General features: G+C 32.8%; 1 pseudogene across 1 annotated transcript; it reads left to right on the forward strand.

Moving 5' to 3' along the window:
* The first annotated feature begins 1346 nt into the window (after window positions 1–1346).
* Window positions 1347–3978, forward strand: LOC143612857 (heavy metal-associated isoprenylated plant protein 30-like; annotated as a pseudogene). Its single transcript, XR_013150011.1, has 3 exons — window positions 1347–2021; window positions 2231–2306; window positions 3166–3978. The product of XR_013150011.1 is annotated as a heavy metal-associated isoprenylated plant protein 30-like (transcript).
* Window positions 3979–4475: the final 497 nt, after the last annotated feature.

Below are 4475 nucleotides of genomic sequence, written 5' to 3' on the forward strand. Positions count from 1 at the left end.
TAAAAACCTAATACAACAATCAATACATAGATGGATAAAAAAAGCTACAATGTGAACTTGAATTTGGGTTAATAAGAATTAGGATGCATTCCATCAACCATCAAACCAATTCAACAATTTGAATCAATCTTGAAAGTAGTTACATAAATAATCAAAGTTATAGATTTAAAAAATTTTGTGACACAAAAGTTCTCAATTATACTAATCTATAATTACATATATAGAAAGAAAAGATATACTGAAATTCAAAGAAAAGTCACACTAAAATATCTCTACACATATCACAATTCTTTAAACTCAGTCTATTTTTCACGCTTCTCTTATTTCATCTTCCATCACTTTGTAATATATAAATGTACAAGTTAATTACTAAGCTAAAGGAAATTGATTTCAATTTGAAACATGCAATTTCTTTATTAAACCCGTGTAATACACGCAGTGACAGATCTTCAACATCTAGTATGGATGGATGGGCCGAAGGTAACGAGACCTAAATTTTTCCTTCTACTTGTATGTTTCGGGTTGGCAATCTGGTTTGGGTCATGTCAAACAATAAAAACTATATATTCAATCATTCAACTAAAAATTTAAATCATTCAACCTACCGTTCTTACACATAAAAATCAATTTTTTTAATAAACAAAAGACAATATAGAGGGGAAAGATGAGTATTTGAAAAAGACAAAATGCGAGGAGAAAGATGGGTACCTCAAATTCACATAAGCAAAACACACATATTCCTAATTCATGAAAAAAGACCAAGTTCAAGCACCAAAATTCTTCCAATAATTCCAAACCCTTTCATACCAAATTGAAAAACAAACAAACGCCGAACATGTTGCTTGCCTAATGTCTGAATTGTGATTCGTGAGCACTTGTGACCCGACCCTGGTCTAGTGGTCAAAGTCTTCTTTGAACGGCCTGCTTCTGCATATACTTCTGTTCGATTTCAATTTTCACACCTTAGCGCCTAGATAAAAACTCTTCCGCTTTGGCTGTTAGATCAAGGTTGGGAGTGTGGACTTATCATTAGTTTTGTTTTCTTTACAAAACATTTAAGCTTAGTCTTTTTTCTAATTTGTGTTTACGAGGCTTTCTTTACGTTTATTTGGTAAAATGTTTCCCGTTCTTCGGCTTTAAGGAATTTATTTTAAAATAAAAAACAAGTGTGGGCCGGACACAAATAAAATGGATGGGCGGGCTCACTACATATAATTTTTTTTGACTTTTTGGAAAAAAATTACCATAGTAAGCGAAAAGTTGGATGTGCCAAGATCCGTCTTGGCTTCTTAAATGATCCGTATCTGAATACACGGGTTTCTAACATAGTTTTAAAAAAGAACTTAAAGATAAATGAAAAATCACATAATAATTAATATAGCCAATAGTAAAGTCGGGTAACATGCTCATGAACTTTGTGGGCTCGATCACTTCAATATCTACTTCGCATAAGATACTTTTGTACCAACTAATTAATTCAGAGATTGCATCTGATACTTATGTACTAAGTAATTCAAGGGGGTTGATGAAACAACAGATTATGAATATTATCCCGTGGCTTAGATGCAATTCCCCACATAAAAAAGGTACTTTTTAACATTGCTTCCCACGTCCATGTCTACATATATCCAATATAGTATAAGTAAAGCTCCCATGATCTTCTTTTCTTTCCCTGTGGGCATGTGTGAACTTACCATCAAGCAACACAAACACAACTCTTTTATTTGGAACATAATACCAACACGAAGGATCAAAACTGATCAAGGAAGCTAGAGATATATGCCTTCTCTAACATCTCAGAATTGAATATCTTCTAGACTAGGTTTCCTCATCTCTTACACGCCTTTTAAACTCGTACAAAATCTTTATATATGGCAAACCTGCGATCCGAGAGTCTATTTGGATCATTCATTTCTGCTGTCATTAACTACTGCTTTAGTTATCAAGCAAACAACAAAATTACCAAAGAATACCTCAAACACAAGGCCGTGCCAAAGGGTCGGCGACCTCTTTCTTTACAGGTTTGCTAATTTCTTTTCGTACCTAAATTAATTATCGTTATCTTTAAATCTTAAAAAATATGCTTAAAGGAAGGTAAGAGAATGAGCAAAGGAGATATTAGGAGCTAGAACCATGTTCACCTTTTGTTTGTTGGGGTGTAAAAAGTGGGGATCAGCATCTTGTAATTGTATTTTAACTATGTTTTTAAACTTTGCTATAATTATTCTAGACTATTGAGCTTCAAGTCAGGATGTGTTGCACCGGATGCGAGCGGGTAGTAAGAAGTGCCATCTACAAGCTTAGAGGTATATACGCAAGAAATATAAATCAACTGCACACTTTCTCTTAGTTTTGTCAATTAAAAGATTGAAGTAGTTCAAAATAGATATCAACTTACAATTATTACCTGATTTTACCAACAAAATTTTGTCAATTGTCATACCACTCGTGGATGTCATGCTAGCTAGCCACCCCCAGATCAGACTACGCATATGCAAACATGGTTATATAAAAAAATATATGTACAAATTTTGAAAATGATATTTTCTTTTAAGTTTTACTTTTTAAATAACTATTATGAATAATAACTAATATGTCACATCACTATTGTTAAAAGATATAAGTATAGAAATACGGTACTTTTAAATGTATAAATGTACGTTGCTTTCTTATATTTATAAAAGACAAAGTTCTTGCTAAATTACAGGAATATTTTTGGCTCGTTAACGTTTTTTAGGGAACCTAAAACAATATCCGGTTGCATAGATGTTGAATCACTTTAAATTGAATCGGTCGCCTATTGGTCAGACTGGAATCGGACCCGGTGGTCGGACCTAATTTCAATTTATCAACTCTTTTAATTTTCGTCTCAAAATATATAATTTAATGGTATATTTACCTCTTTAAATTCTATATTTTATCTATTTGAACTTCATAATAATATGACTCCACAAAAATTATAGAGTATCTATATATTTTATTTTAGTTTTGTTATATATTTAAATTAATTTATTTATGATTTCAATCCATTTTAAATCCGGTATGACCTACCGACCAACTCAACAGTGATAAGGCGGTTGATTTGATGACCGGTCTGATTATAAAAACATTGGTTTTATGATTAAGTACTAATATGTACTAATTGTTATGATTTTGTTGAAATAGGCGTGGACTCAGTGGAGGTTGAGCTAGAACTCGAGAAAGTAACCGTGACTGGATACATGGATCGGAAAGGTTCTGAAAGCAGTGAGGAGGGCAGGAAAGAGGGCCGAGTTTTGGCCTTACCCCAACCCACCACTATACTTCACATCCTCTAGCAACTACTTCAAGGACACGGCTAATGAATACAAACAAAGTTACAATTACTACAGACATGGATACAATATTGGCGATAAGCATGGAATTACTCATGTCACTCATCGAGGGGATGATAAAGTTAGTAACATGTTTAACGATGACAACGTTAACGCCTGCAATGTCATGTAATCAGAAACATTGTCGTTCACTTGGAATAACTAGGCTTTAATTTGGATAAGGATTGCCTACTAATGTTGTTGTCTTTTCGGTATAGTAATCTGATGCCTATGGAATGATATGAACGGTAGTTGCAATATTGCGAATGGAAACTTATGTTTTATATAATATTTATTCCTGTAGTTTAGTTTGGTTTCAACATATGAGATTCTTTTCTTTCCCTTTACAAGCATATAAGATATTTTAACCAAGTATTTCCTTTTGGAGAATCTTATTCATAGAACAATATTATAGACATAATAATTTAATATTTTACAGAAACTTTCTTGTTCAAGATTCGTAAAAACGTGACACAGATTGATGTGGATTTTGAATACGAAATTCATGCAAATCGGATATATATGGAACATAAACCCCACCAGACGGGCTTACGATACCAGGTGCTTGTAATCGGAATATTAAATTCTATTCTCCTCTCCATACAAACATGTACACAAAGTAATAGACACAAATTTAAGATTTTTTTCAACTTACATCATCAGGGCCGGCTATAAGGGAGGGCCGGGTGGTCGACGGACCCCGGCCCGACACCCCGATAGGCCCGGATTTTTTTAAATAAAAATTATATATATATATTTTTATGAAAAATTGTATGTATTTATAATGTTTAAACATAATTAGACAATCACTACTTTGGTCTAGTGGCAAAGAGGTGTGGTTTTCAACAAAAAAGTTATGAGTTCTAATCTTACTTGAGACATTTTAACCTTATTTTTATAAAAGAAAATAGTTTTTTACCCAAAAAATTAAGGCTTATTTAAAAATTAAATTGTTTAACACAACAATATACCCTTTTTATTAAGGCCCAAAAAAAAGTTCGCATTCGGCCCAAAAAATTTTAACCGTTCTCGAAGCCGGGCCTATACATCATATGTATGATTTTTAATAGAACACACACGTACATATGATCAAGAACACCTTTAAAACACTCAAACCTTTCT

This window comes from Bidens hawaiensis, unplaced genomic scaffold, assembly GCF_021521415.1.
Source record: "Bidens hawaiensis isolate Kalapana, Puna unplaced genomic scaffold, B.hawaiensis_p1.1 tig00035848_1, whole genome shotgun sequence".
In the NCBI taxonomy this organism is placed as follows: domain Eukaryota; kingdom Viridiplantae; phylum Streptophyta; class Magnoliopsida; order Asterales; family Asteraceae; genus Bidens; species Bidens hawaiensis.